The 14,947-nt window shown below is 39.0% G+C and overlaps 1 long non-coding RNA gene and 3 pseudogenes across 3 annotated transcripts; 3 read left to right on the top strand and 1 right to left on the bottom strand.

Moving 5' to 3' along the window:
* The first annotated feature begins 873 nt into the window (after positions 1-873).
* LOC148733530 (uncharacterized) lies at positions 874-2,328 on the top strand (annotated as a pseudogene).
* A 1,140-nt stretch (positions 2,329-3,468) lies between these two features.
* LOC148733527 (uncharacterized) lies at positions 3,469-13,735 on the bottom strand. 3 transcript variants are annotated; one of them, XR_015999954.1, is made up of 3 exons: positions 13,582-13,735; positions 13,113-13,199; positions 3,469-3,724 (listed from the first exon to the last, which is right to left on the bottom strand). It is a non-coding gene; the product is annotated as an uncharacterized LOC148733527 (long non-coding RNA). The 3 variants fall into 3 exon arrangements; XR_015999955.1 differs by lacking the exon at positions 3,469-3,724 and adding an exon at positions 12,655-12,906 and having other exon boundaries at positions 13,103-13,199; XR_015999953.1 differs by lacking the exon at positions 3,469-3,724 and adding an exon at positions 12,655-12,906.
* On the top strand, positions 6,160-7,280 carry LOC148733529 (uncharacterized; annotated as a pseudogene).
* LOC148733528 (uncharacterized) lies at positions 8,889-11,485 on the top strand (annotated as a pseudogene).
* Positions 13,736-14,947: the final 1,212 nt, after the last annotated feature.

Raw genomic sequence — 14,947 nt, 5'->3', positions numbered from 1 at the left:
TGGCTTGATATAAGGGTACTTTAAAGACGGCACGCTCAGAAAAGATTTTTCGTCGCTTCCTCTCTCGATCAAAATTAATTTCATGAGAGGGTTACGAAACAGTTTTAGGTTCGTTTAGGCAGTTCTTGTGACGGAATTGGCTGAAGATCAGCGGGAATACTATAGGATACCTTCTTCGAAACACAGCTATCGGGCTTTTTTTATTTCGCTTTATTTTCTAACTTAAGGCTCCTTTTGTAGAAGGAACGTCTTAAAGAATCAAACCTTCCCCAAACTTGAAAAGGATGTTAGAAAAAAATACCACCGACTTTTTAAAAGTGAAGAGCGGAAGAGAATCATGAAGTTTAAGACCAATTATTTAAAATTATGGCTTTTCTTGTTATATCACTGAATATAACAAGTTTATGAATAGAACTCTTCCCGCTCAATTTTGAGAAATTTAATCAATTTCTAAGTCACGAGTGAAACTTCCTCCCCTCACCGATATGTCCATACAAGCTCTCAAAGTTAGTGATAATGTGGTTGTCTTATAAAAGAAATGTGCATTTTACCGGATCAGTAGCATGTAATTATTTGCACTCATCAAGAGGGTAACTTGAATTAAAACAGCAACAACATCTGTTCTATCTTTTTTTCCTTGTTTCCTTCAGACTTTATTTTTACCTGCTTCTTCCGGTTCTTCTTCCGGTTTGAAAGCCTCGAGTGATATTTTCTCCTACTTTGTAGCAAATTCTCTTAGATCAGCATAATACCTGATATTTTTCTTTTTATCATTTTTTTCTCATTATTCCCTGTTATACGACATGCATAACTTTGTGTCTTTATTTCTCGTGTTTGCAATTAAATTGAGCTTTTGCAAATTGACACTTCGTATTCACAAAAGCTGACCTATGGAAATGACACAGGGTAGCAGTGTTCTGCTTTGCAAGGAGTTCCAGTTTATTCCAAAACAGCAAACGGAGTAGTGACTTCCTACAAGACAACAAAAAAACACCTTTACAATCCGGTGTAAAGTCAAAGTTTAACAAGTGTAATATTTGCGCACAGTTTGCCGGATATCAGCGCCTTCAATTTGGAACAAATCGGAGAGTTCAGATGGCTTTAGCATCGGCATCAAGTATGTGTTCAAACGTTGGTCCTCCAAGAGCTCTCTCATACTTCACAACGTCCTTTTTTCAGTCTTCCTTACAATTTTAACCATTCCTGGAAACTTTCTCGTCTGTTTGGCCATCGTAAAGGATCCTTTCAGAAACTTGAAAACATCATTTAGCTATTTCCTGTTGAGTCTAGTGGCGACAGATCTGGTTCTGGGAACGATTATGGATCCCGTTTCAGTTGATTTTCACACCAGCGAAGCGCTTCAACTTGATATTGTAGATATCGAAGTCCCACACATTCAATACCTCATCTTATGCACGGCGTCTATTTTAACGCACTTACTGTGGATAGATATGTGGCCGTATCGTCGCCAGTGAAGTACACAACAATGGTTACCTCAAAGCGCGCTATTGTAACATCCATATCAATTTGAGTGGCAGCGCTAGGGTTTTCCTTTGTATACTTTGAACTGGGTTTCACATTTTACTCCTTTATTTTTGCAAACACTGCTGTTCTCAGCACGTTTGAGGTTCTCATGTTTGTTAATGTTGGAATACTTAAAAGACTGCGACAGAGATCGAGATATTGGCGAACTGAGAGGAGAGCAGAGGAGGGGACGGAATCTGATGAACAGAAGAGCAAGAAAAATCTTGTCGACACAAAGAAAGACAGCAAGGCAACCAAAGCATTAATGTTTGTGCCTCTTTCATTTTTTGTTCCTTTCACGCCAGCCTGTGTTATGATTTATTTGTTAAATTTCTGCTTAGGCTGTAGTTGTGTGTTGATTCATTGGTTGCGGGATTTGCAATTTTTAATTGTATTGAGTAATTCTGGTATTAACTCTAATCTATACGCATGGAGGCTTCCTCAGTTCAAAAGAGCCTTCTACAAATTTCTTCGTCTCAATACACATGCTAAGATAAGTGACATGACTACAACACCAGTTGACGCCACTGGCAAGCGAGAAACTAGCCAAATACCTAAAACTCTTTGCGGAGAAGACGTAACTATTTCACCTGTTTAACAAAACTTAACAATCATAAATGCACTCTCAAAGTCACTCTTACGGTAAGAGTGTCCTTTCTTACTTGTATCCCGGCGTATATTTTTGACGATTTCTATACTGACAATTTTATGAGTAAGAAGTTTTAATAAGTCCAAAAGAGATAATCTTATGAACTTTCAATGTTTTTTTTTTTCGATGTTATGAAAATAAATGTTTATAATTAAGTGGATTGCGTAAACTCTTCGTCTCAGATATCAATTACCATTACCACTCAGAAAGGACCATCGAACTGAGTGATATATTTGTTTCCGGGCCGGATCTCGAACGATAAACCAAACGTTAGATTTATTTCTTCATTTTACTGGAAGAGATTAGATTAAATAGGTAGCATGTGAACCCATATGCAGTCCACCGCACAAAGATGAACAAAAAAGGGCCAGCAAAATATATAATTGTGAATGCTCAGTCACGCTTAGTCACGCGATTAAAATTAATCTGCAAGAGAAAAATGAGAAAATATGTTTAAATAACGGTTGCCGCGGAAACGGATCATCCTTGTTTGTCTTTCGATTCTAGTTCCTTCGCGAGCATGTAATTTTTTAATTTTTTTTTCTTTCTTTTATTGCCGATGTATTTTCTCTCGTGCAACACGATACTATAAAAAATTATCATCAAAGCTAACGTGTGTAAAGCTGGACGCCGGTTTACTTGAGCCAGTCTGGAAAAGTCGCTCGGTTCGCACTCGCACAGCTTTTCTGCCTGTCTCTCAACAAGAGGAGGTTGGGGGGCTTTAGCAAACTGGTGTATGTTTTTCATTTTTATACCCGAACCTACGGACCCGAGAGAGCGGCGGAAATCGAGCTTACATTTGAGCATGCAAAAAACTACCGGCAGCAGGGAAAGAGATTACATAAAAAAGTTTGAGCTAATTAACTCCAGCCTAATAACATTCTGCAAAATTCTAGCTCTATAGCTCAAACTGATTAGGATGTGTTGCTCTTCTAGGATTCTTAATAATAAGAACCAATTGTAAATTGTGAATAAAAATGTGCTGCGCATTACAGGGGCAATAACTCAATTTTTTAACTAAACTTTAATTTAAGGCCTCAAGAAAAACCCCTTCACTCTAAAGATCTGATTAGTAATTCTCCTTACTGTCCGCTGTACAATTCTTAGGATGTTAGTTTGGAAAGATTGGTATTGGGTTGGTATTGGATTGGTATTTTTTCCTTTATTCTCATCCGTTGTTCGCTTGATATTGATGTCGCGTGTCGCGGTCACTCATGGGAGTTAAAAGAGTTTTCTCACCACCCTGTCCATTTAAAATGTTTGGGCTCAACTTCAAAAGTAGCGAATAGCACATGTTTGTCATGTGGATCACAGCCTTTATTCAACTCATGTCAAACAGGTTAATTTCACTAAAATACAATAGTGATGATAGCGTTATATAAATAGACATCTACATCTCAATTTCATCATTTAAGAAGAACATTTTGCTGTAACTTTGAGTTAGCGTAGTAAGTCTTCAATTCGGGAAACTCATTTCATTTGGTCCACTTCACATCCCAGCTCGCGGGCCTGTAAGCAGATGCCTCTCCGGTACTGCCGCTCACGTTGTGCCTAAATATTTCATAAACATGATTTTAGAATGTACGTCAAGTTTCAAGTTTATTCGAAAAAATAAACATAAAAACAAGACCGCTAGCTCTGACAGATCGTTGAATGAATGAAAAGTACCTTGACTTTCTCCTTCAATTCAATTATTGAATAACTAAACTGACATCAACAAGGGAAACCGAACAGACAAAAGTGTGCTAGCCTCCTCCAAACGTCTGCGGATGTTTTTCCTCAATATTTCTAAATTTTTAGCCCCTCCTTCATCCCTAAACTTTTTCTGAGTCCGTCCCTCAGGCTAGAAGAGACTTTGAGTAAAAAAAATTAAGTTCGAGAAGTAACTGAATACTCCGAGTGAATACACCGATTAACGACACATGTAAATGTAAAAACTGAACTACTTGGATCATTCGAATTCAAGATTCCAGCTCATTTTGACATGACTGAATGGTTGAGGTATTTCTACGCTCACCGGAATGTGATCCTCACCGGACAATCTCCGTTTGAAAGGAAAAAAAAATTGCCATTTATAATCGAGCCACTTGGATAATTTAACTGAAATCAATAGAGCAAACTGAAAACATTGAAAACCGCATATGAAAACACTATAAAACATTTTGAGTGGATTAAAAGGGTAAAAAAACTCTAAGATTATTCGTGTCCATTTGTTACCTCGCAGCCAGGCTTCTTAAAGAGTTTAACTCTCATGTTGCCCTGAACCAACAACGAAGAAAGGAACATTGCAAAACTACAAAGCGCCATAGTCTTCATTTTCCTTACGCAAGCTTCAATGCATGAAAAATTCTGGTATATAAAGGTGCAGTAGACAACCCAAGATGCATGCAGCTGTAGGGAAGCACTTTTTCTGCGCAGCCCGGAGAAAAATTAATTACTTCCTCAGTCATCGTACATCACAAAAGCGAGTCAGTCAAAATGTACTGAACTCACAGTATTTTGAAAACAGGATTTTAATCAATTTGTCCAGTTTGCCTTTTTGCCGGACGTCAGTTAAATTATCCAGAAAAGTGCAAAATATTTCCATCGCTGCTTGAACTGAGTAGACTGAAATAAATATTTTGCAAAGGCAAACATGAGAAAACAACCCTGCTCCGCCGCCTATGCTACCGCCTCCCGGTTAGCTCAATATTGGTAGAGCGCCGGACTGTTGTGCGGGAGGTCGTGAGTTCAAACCCGGCCGGACCAACACTCAGGGTCTTTAAATAACTGAGAAGAAAGTGCTGCCTTTGTAATAATATCTGCAAATGGTTAGACTTTCTAGTCTTCTCGGATAGGGACGATAAATGGAGGTCCCGTCTCACAAGCCCTTGTATGTGAAAAAAAATTTGTGGGACGTTAAAGAACCTACACACTGCAAACGATTCTATACCACGGCCGAATGTATTTGGTTGGAGGATGAGTTATTGTTCAATATTTTTACGAGGGACTTCTCAAAGAAACTTATTCAAAGTAACTGTCCACATTCACCGACAAAGGAAAATAAAAAAATTTGAATAAATATGATGGTGATTCATTCTTTTTTGCTATCTCTAGAGAAGTGAAAGAAGAATTAGATAAAGTAAGAACTCGATTACCCTGAGAAGTGTTGAAATCTAGTTTGAGCATGAAGATAATAGCTTGTGTCTTAACTACCTAGAAAAAGAAGAAAAACGTCACTTGAGATTCTGTTGGTAGCACCTGAATACGCTAATGTGTAAAACTGTCAGATACAGTATACACATTTTGATTAATTAGAATTATTTTGATTAATTAGAATTGACTCGTTTCCTCCCAGACGCAGAGTCTCTTTTTCATGAAAGTGTCAGCTATCAATTACAGATCAACAGGTTAAACCTTCCTTTATACGAACTCTGCATTGCGAGGCAAACGACTAAATATTCTTGATTTTAATTTATAGCCAGGGCCCTCTAACCACGACGAATAAAATCACTCTCCATATAATGCTTCATTTAGCGTTTCACTTTATCATTCTTTACTTCAACTTGGAGCAGGAGTTTTCACTGAAATTTAACGCAGTATCATCATGCCGATATACCACCGGGAGCCCACACAAGCGGCGTGTCTGGTCGTTTGTTCGAAATATAAAGAAATGTATGGGAGAATATTGAAGAGTCGTACTATCGTAAACTTATATCAAGGAATGTCTATGTTAAGGCTCAAAATAAATGTAAATCTACCTCACTTGCTGTGTATTGTCGTTTCTGTGGCTCTAAATGGCGAATTTGAACGATTTGGTAGATTTTGCGTTGACTTATACAGTAAAGAAACAATGGAAGTAAGGGGAAAAATGATTCTTCACATTATCTTGAAAAGGCTACCTAAAAAAATCGAGCAAACACTTCAGGAAACAAGCTTTTCCTGTGAGCCTGTGACATGCTGGCTAGGCCGCTTAAGATTTTGCGGCACTGACAAACTTAATTGCAAGTATAGTGAACACGTGTTTACGATGTGCTTATAAACTTTATTAAATTGAAACATTTTTACGAGAAACAATTCTATAGCAGCCTAAACGTCTACATTTCAAATTACTCAATTCATGAAATTGAGCTTTAAATTTGAGTAGATTGTGCAGTTCAGAATAGAAAAAATCGAAGAGTTCGAATGGCTTTGGCATCGGTGTCAAGTATGTGTTCAAACGTTGGTCCTCCAAGAACTCTCTCATACTTCACAGCGTCCTTTTCAGTTTTCCTTACAATTTTAACCATTCCTGGAAACTTTCTCGTCTGTTTGGCCATCATAAAGGATCCTTTCAGAAACTTGAAAACACGTTTCAGTTGCTCTTCAAAGCAGCGAAGCGCTTCAACTTTGACTTCTTAAATAGCAAAATCCCACACATTCTATACTTCATCTTATGCACGGCGTCTATTTTAACATTCATGGCGCTTATTGTGGATAGATATATGGCCCTATCGTCGCCAGTGAAGTACAAAACAATGGAGCGCTATTGCATTGTAACTTCCATCTCAATTTGGGTGGCAGCGCTGGGGTTTTCCTTTTGTATACTTTGAACTGGGTTTCATATCATCTACTCCTTTATCTTTGCAAACACTGCTGTTCTCAGAACGTTTGGGGTTCTCATCTTTGTTAATGTAGGAATACTTAAAAGACTGCGACAGAGATCGAGATATTGGAGGGAACGGAATCTGATGAACAGGAGAGCCAGAAAATCTTGTCAATACAAAGAAGGACAGTAAGGCAACCAAGACATTAATGATTGTGCTTCTTGCATATTTTGCTTCGTTTACGCCAGTCTGTGTTATGATTCATGTGTTAAATATTTTTTCTGGTTGTAGTCGTGTGTTGATCCATTGGTTGCGAGATTTGCAATTCTTAATCGTGTTGTGTAATTTTGGTATTAACCCTTATTTATACGCATGGAGGCTTCCTCAGTTCAAAAGAGCTTTCTACAAATTTCTTCGTCTCAGGACACGTGCTAAGATGAGTGACATTACTACAACACTAGTTCACGCCACTGGCAAGCGAGAAACAAGCCAAATACCTAAAAAATCTTAGTGGAGAAGACGTAAATATTTCACCCGTTTAATGAAACTTGACAATCATAAACACACTCTCAAACCTATATATACTTAGATATAACTCTTCGACTTACTTATATCCCGGCGTATATTTTGACAATTTCTAAACTGATAATTTTATGAGTAAGAAGTTTTAATAAGTCCAAAAGAGATCTTTTTTTTTTCTTTGATGTTGTGAAAATAAATTGTTTAAGGATCTTAATGGGGTTAACCGATAGGCGTAAAATGGCCAAAAATTTAGTCGATAGCCGTAAAAATTGAAAAATTTTAACCGTTAGCCGTAAATGGGGTCAAAAGAGGTAACCGTAAAAAAAATTGTTCCCTAAATTTCTTAATTTTAAGGAAGGTGCTAAACTTACTTATGACCTGTTTCATTTCTTATTTTGCTGACTTTGACTCCGTATATGTCGTACATGTGGTTCATACGTTTATAGGCCAAGCTCGTTTCAAGGACCCCCGGTAGTCTCCCTTGACCTCACTCGGCCTGCGTTTTGTAGGAAAAGTTGACAGCTTTTTGTTTTAAGATCTCCAATTTCTTCACCCAGTGTGCATGTGAGTTGAACGATGTCGGTATTGAAAGCTGTTGTTAGTTTTTATCGAACGGGTGAGGAAAGGCCAAGCGAAAGATACAAGGCAAGACTCAAAGTCCAAGAAGAGCATCGGACACTTTCAGCGTTCAAGAAAAACGTTATTGACTTTCTTGGTCTTAACGAGCAAGCCAGGAAGTTCGGTCTTGGGCAATTTGACCTTAAACTTTACCGCCTCGCCAAAATCAACGGCAAGATAGAAAATTATTCTTTATCGACCCAGCAGCAGCTAGATCTGGAACTACCCCTGTTGCTTGACTCAGATAGTGGAAGCGAGCTGAACAGTAAGTACTCTTAAAGTTATGAATTTTGTACGTGACTACTAGGATGCCGCGTGGCAAGAAATTTTTGCGGGTCTTTTATCTTGGGGATTGCAGAAACTAAATTAGTTCCCCACATGTTTGGGGAGCTAATCGTTTCGATAGCGAAAGACTGGTTTTCTTACTGAGGATTAATATTTGTTATTTTCAGGAGATCGCGAGCTTGAAATACCTGAGTAAAGCAAGTAGCAGAGATGTCACTGTTTGCAAAACGCTTACTGTTGATCACTAAGGCATGGGTCGCACTTGGCAAAGTTTGGTGTGAATGTGGTCTCTTTGGTGTAAAAATCTGTCATCGGGGAACATTTCCTAATGCGACCCTAACTTTTCCAGTTCGCAAAAACTTTGAAAACCGGCCAAAACATCAAAGACGCCGTAGTGCTTGGGTGGGGCAGGTAGATTTCGGAAAACTCGGGCTAAACAATAGCTATTACAGCGGTAACTATCATCGCTTGTCAGTAAACAGCAAATGACTCGACTGGTCGCGGAACTGACCAGGCATATGGCGCTCCAAGTAATCTTCGCTGACGTCAATTTCTCGCTCTCATCATAGCGGCAGTCAAAACAGTTAAACAGGCGTTAACCCATCTTTCATAGATCATACGAAAGACAAAAAAGTGCTCGTGTTTAACTGAATAAGAAGAATAAGCATCACCGTGATCGTTATTAACAATGCTTCAACGGGAAGCATTTTTTCAACGTTTGTTTTCCTTTCTCAGCTCACTGCTCTCTCCCCATAGCACGTCGATAAACGTGTGTCTGGTTTATCAAAGTGTCATCACTGACATTTTTTTCAAATGTCTAATCTCGTATTAATCCGCACGTTGAGAGACTCAACAGATTGTGATGTCCGAAAACCTTTGAGAAAATTGCTGACCTTAGAATGCGTCAGAAATAAAGATAGGATGGCAGTAGAGCCAATAGGACGACTAACCAGACCTGAGGTGGTAAAAGTATTAAGAAAGGTGGCACTTGTGGTACTCACACTTGTTCCGGAGAGGTATAGATTTTGGACCTCAAATCAACAAGGTCTTTGTTGTCATCCTTTTGTTATCTCTCCTGGACCTCTTGGTAGTGTTTTGGCACTTTATTACGATTTTGTTTCCTGTTGCTCTCGATTACTTAAGATAAGACTTCACCAACCAGCCGATGCAACAGAGCTTCAAAATGGGCTGAGAGATGCGAGAGATCTATGCTTCAGTAGAGGTGTAGCCTTTAAGGCAGAGCGTGGTAACGCGTGCGGAAGATTTAAAGACATTGAAGGGAACGTTAGACTAGACCCCAACTCTCTACGTTCACGTGCTGATCTGGAGAGAATACTGGGAAACTACAACCTCTCCCTGGATGGAACCGTTCCAACCTTACGCAAGCGCCTTTCTCAGCACTTAGACCAGCTAGAAGCCAAGGTGACGAAATTTGTTTTGCAAACTAATGTGCTGCTTTCAAAGCCTGCAACTTTATGTATGGTTAGTGATGACATACTATTGTGCGCTGATGATGGTCACCGAGCTATCTATCAGATTCAGCTAGAAAGAGATGGAGTCACCACAAAAGGCAAATCGAGGAAACTCGTAAGATATCCAGAGGGTGCTTATCGCCTGGAATCCATGACAGTCTCTAATGCTCCACATGTTTACTTCACAGCGGCAAAAAGTGGCCAATGTAACGGTGGCCTTAATTGTTTTAGCATGGAAACCGGCGAGGGCATGACTATTCTTGAGAACATGACAAACAGTTGCAAGAAGATCAAGAAAGTAGCAAAATTTAATGACACACTAGTCTTCACAGACATCGAGGCTCGTCAAGTCAAGCGTTACAATCCGTTGACCAAAAAAGTTGATACTCTTGCCGGAGATGGACGCGAAGGAGAACAGGAAGGAACTGAGAAAATTTGCAGCTTTGTCCAAGTGTATGGAATATGTAGTGTTGCAGATACGCTTTTCACAAAGCGGATGCGGCAGCAGGGAAAATCAAGCTGATTATTGGTTTTTCGGGGACAACGAACTTTTTAAGTCACCCGGGCATTTTATATGACAGCTTTGGCATAGGTTGTAAAGGTAGTACTTCTCAGACAATTACGCCAGAGGAGGTAGGTAAGAATGTTGAGAAGGTGAACGACTACATCAAATCTACGGTAAGAAATGTAAAAGAAACAAATCACCTCAAAGAAGGTGCAGCAACGAATGGTCCTCAGGGAACTGTGTCTAAAAAGACGCAAGATTCTGTCGAGCTCTTGTTGAATGGTGTAAACAACCTCATCAGAAATATCACAAATGTCAGCCCAGAGTACAAAGATAGCATTGACTGGCAAACTTTACTAACAACTCAAGTAGAGAACCTACATGCGTTATCGCATTTTAAACATGAGACATTTAGGACCCTTCAATATGCGATGGACTTTGGTACGATATCAAAGGAATCTTTAAAGCGAATAACTAAATGGGGGGCTAAATACTATACTCATCCATCTTCCTACTACACAGTGCCCCAAACGGGAATGTCATTCAAGGACGTGCAGTTTATGACTCCACTTCTTTCTGTGGGGCTATCGAAAAAGGATGAAGAAGTAATGAAGGAATGGTTGGAGGATTACCGTCCAGTGAGGCAAAGAACTGAGGAGTGAAACGACGAAAGACAAGGCAGGAGCCTTGCCCCCGGCAGCGTAAGCCAAGCCAAAGTCGGATGTTACTCCATAGGTACGATTTCCCGATGACCCAGACGACAGAACCCTCCCTGCCTCCTCCGAGGTAAACTCTCTAGTCTCCGATCTGTCATTAAGTTTCATAAGCGATTCCAACATTCCGCAAGTGAAGTTCCCGTCTGCTGCTGATTTCAACCAGGTGGAGGAGTACGAAAGCGATTCTGAAATTAGCGATGTTGATACGGATAGTGACTTAGAGGATCTTATCATCAGTAAGCCAGTAGTAACAAGGTCCGGAAGGCAAGTCAAGGTGTGGACACGGTTTGATGTCTAGGCAAAAAAAGGTAACCGAGACAAGCTAGACTGTACATTGAAGGATTTTGAGGCGTCAAGCATGGCTATATTTTGAGAAAATTTAACAGGCATGTAACACCATATAAGGACAAACAGGTCACCACTCCTACAAGTAAATGTAAGAATGCATGACGTAAGTTAAGTTGTGTATGGCCTTGTATTGAATCCTTTTTCGTAGTTCACAATTCTATGCGTAAAATAATATTAGAAGTGGTATGATTTATCAAATATGAAATTTTTTCAAAAGAATAACTCATTTAAGCCTGAGATGACCATAACACCTTTAGTTTGCTTTAAAGATTAAAAAGAAACAGGTTTATTAATATTTAACCATTTGGAACCAAAGAAATTAATTTTTAACTTTTTTGTTAACCGTAACTGTAAACAATTAACCGATAGCCGATATCGTTCGTTCGATGGTATCGATTCGTGTGAAATTTTGAAGGTGTATAACTCCCCGCAGCAGGTGATGACTTCTCCTTTATGTATGATTAGATGTTGACAGTTCTGATACATGCGCATGCCAGCCTTCAATCCTCGTAAGTTGTGACAAAGATGGCCGACAGCTATCGAAACTGTAACATTTTAGCATGCAAAAAAAAACTACCGGCAGCAGGGAAAGAAATTATATAAAAGCGTTTGAGCTAACTCCAGCCTAATAACATTCTGCAGAACTCTAGCTATCTGGCTCAAACTGATAGGGATGTGTTCCTCTTCTAGGATTCTTAAAAATAAGGACCAATTGTAAATTGTGAATAAAAATGTACTACACATTACAGGGGCAATAACTCAAGCCTTAACTAAACATTAATATATAGGCCTGGAGATGAACCCGTTCACTCGAAAGATCTCATTCGTAATTCTCCTTACTGTCTGCTGTACAATTCTTAGGATGTTAGTTTGGAGAAATTGGTATTGGGTCAACTGATAATCCACTGATTGATATTTTCCTATATTCTCATCCGTTGTTCGCTTGATATTATATTGATGTCGCGTGTCGCGGTCACTCATGGGAGTCGAAGGAGTCTATATCACCACTTTGTCCACTTCAAATGTTTGGGCTCTGTAATGTTCAGGAGTTCGCTTGCACAGTTCGCTTACAGTTCGCGTAGTTTGTTCGTTCTCCTAAATTTTTCTACCCCCGTTCTCACTCACAGTGCATAATAAGTACTCGAGTATACATCTCCTAGGGCCTTGGGCATGGACTTGGAGACCTGGACACTACAGGCTCACCTTCAGGGCCGGGTTGTTCAAAACGGGGTTAAGACAGCCCAGGGTTGGTGTTAAATTTCATTTCAGATCTGAGAGCTTTAAAAGAAAGTTCAGTTTAACTGTTTTCGTCTATAATTTGATGATCGGATGCTCTCAAAACAGCAGGGAAAATTATCCCAAAAAGCTTCTGTAACAGAGAAATAAGGAAACCTGGATTAATCGTCCTTCGAACAACTGGACCCAGAAGTAGTGAAAGGCACTGACATGCTTATCATATGGACCACAGCTTTTATTCATGTCATGTCAAAAAGTTTAATTTCACTAAAATACAATAGTGATCGGATAGCTTTATAGACATCTACATCACAATTTCATTATTTAAGAATAACATTTTGCTGTAACTTTGAGTTAGCTTAGTAAGTCTTCAAGTCGGGGAAACTTATTTCATTTGGTCCATTTTACATCCCAGCTCGCGGGCCTGTAAGCAGATGCCTCTCCGGTACTGCCGCTCACCTTGTGCCTAAAGATTTCATAAACATGATTTTAAAATTTACCATTAACTTTATTCGAAAAAATAAACATAAAAACAAGACCGCTAAGCTCTGACAGATAGTTGAATGAATGAAAATTAAAGTACCGTGACTTTCTCCTTCAATTCAAATACTGAATAACTTAACTAATATCAACAGGGAAAACCGAACAGAAAAATTAAAAACCTGCTCTAACCTCCTCCAAGCGTCTGCGGATTTTCGTCCTCAACATTTCTAAATTTTCAGCCCCGCCTTTATCTCTAAACTTTTTCAGAGTCCGTCCCTGGAAGATTTTAAAACGGCTTTTAGTAAGAAAAATTCACTTCGAGAAAGAAATGAATATTTCGAGTGAGTAGACCGATTAACGACACATGTAAATGTAAAAACTGGACCACTTAGATCATTCAAGATTCCAGCTTATTTTGAAATGATTAATTGGTTGAGGTATTTCTACGCTCACTGGTATGTGATCCTTACCGGAAATTATCCGTTTGAAAGGAAAAAAATTGTCATTGATTTTTAATCGAGCCACTTCAATGATTTAACTGAAATCAATAGCACAAACTAAAAAATTTGAAAACCGCACATAAAAAAAAAACTATGAAACATTTTGAGTGAATAAAAAGGTAAAAAAATTTCTAAGCTTATTGGTGTCCTTGTGTTACCGTGCAGCCAGTCTCCGGACAGGGGCCAACTTTGACGACGCCCTCGACCAGCAACGAAGAAAGAAACAGTGCAAAAATACAAAGTGCTATAGTCTTCATCTTGCTTACGCAGGCTTCAGTGCATGAAAAACTCTGGTATATAAAGGTGCAGTAGACAACCCAAGATGGGTGCAGCTGTAATGAAGCGCTTTTTCTGCTCAGTCCGGAAATGTACAACTGACAGTATTTTGATAACAGGATTTTTAATCAATTTGTCAAGTTTGCCTTTTTTTTTTTGGCAGACGTAAGTTAAATTATCCAGAAAAGTGCAAAATATTTTCATCACCGCTTGAACTGAGTAGACTGAAATAAATATTTTGCAAAGGCAAAAATGAGAAAACAACTAAGCTCCGCCGCCTATGCCTTTTATACTAACAACACCGCTTACGAAATTTTCTAAGTACAAATAAAAACGTACAAACTTGATTAAGCAAAAGATAAAACCGAGAAGGGTTTTAGATCCCGACTCGTACACTTTCGTACATTTCAAATTATCTTAAGCTATTGTCAGAGAATATTGTTGCTGACATTATACGGGGGTAATTTAGAGGCGTCGCGCTTAAAGAAGATTTTTCGTCTCTTTCGATCAAAATTAATTTTATGAGAGAGTTACGGAACAATTTTGGGTTCGTTTCGGTGCTTCTCGTGACGGAATTGGCTGAGGATCAGCAGGAATGCTGTTGGATACCTGCTTCGAAAGACAGATGTCGGGCCTTTTTTTCTTTTTGCTTTATTTTCTAAGCTAAGGCTCCTTCTGTAGAAGGGAACTTCCAAAATAATCAAACTTTATTCAAACTTAAAAATGATGTTTAGTAGAAAATGCCGCCGTTTATTTTAAGTCAAGCGCGGAAGCGAACCGTGCAGTTGAATTCTGGCTTTTCTTGTCATATCACTACGACATTAACTTTTAATACCATTTCAAAGAAGTGGTTGTTTTCCATAACAGTTAAAGGGACACGGTCACGGTCTGCGGATCCTCGTATAGCCGATCGAAACTTGAAAAAGCAATCCTGACTTTTTCAATTTGCATTCACAAATTCAGAATGGCGTCTAGCGGAGGATCCAGACATGGCGGTAAATGTCTTAACTCAGGGCGGGAACGAAAGGTTGGAGATAGAGGGGAATACAAGAAAGCGTGGCTGAGGAACCATAAGCGTATTTATGTGGAAGAAAAGACATTTAAGTTGTAGCTGCAGGAAAAATTTGATGCAGGTTTTGAGTCATTCAGCGACAGTGATTTTACTGATAGGAAAATAAAATAATGCCAGATATCACAGACATTTGTAGCATTTTCAAAGCAGATGTTTATTCTACTACACATTATAAT

Source organism: Stylophora pistillata, chromosome 4 (assembly GCF_964205215.1).
Source record: "Stylophora pistillata chromosome 4, jaStyPist1.2, whole genome shotgun sequence".
In the NCBI taxonomy this organism is placed as follows: domain Eukaryota; kingdom Metazoa; phylum Cnidaria; class Anthozoa; order Scleractinia; family Pocilloporidae; genus Stylophora; species Stylophora pistillata.
The sequence above is the reverse complement of the archived record's forward strand: the minus strand, read 5'-3'. Positions and strand labels throughout refer to the sequence as shown.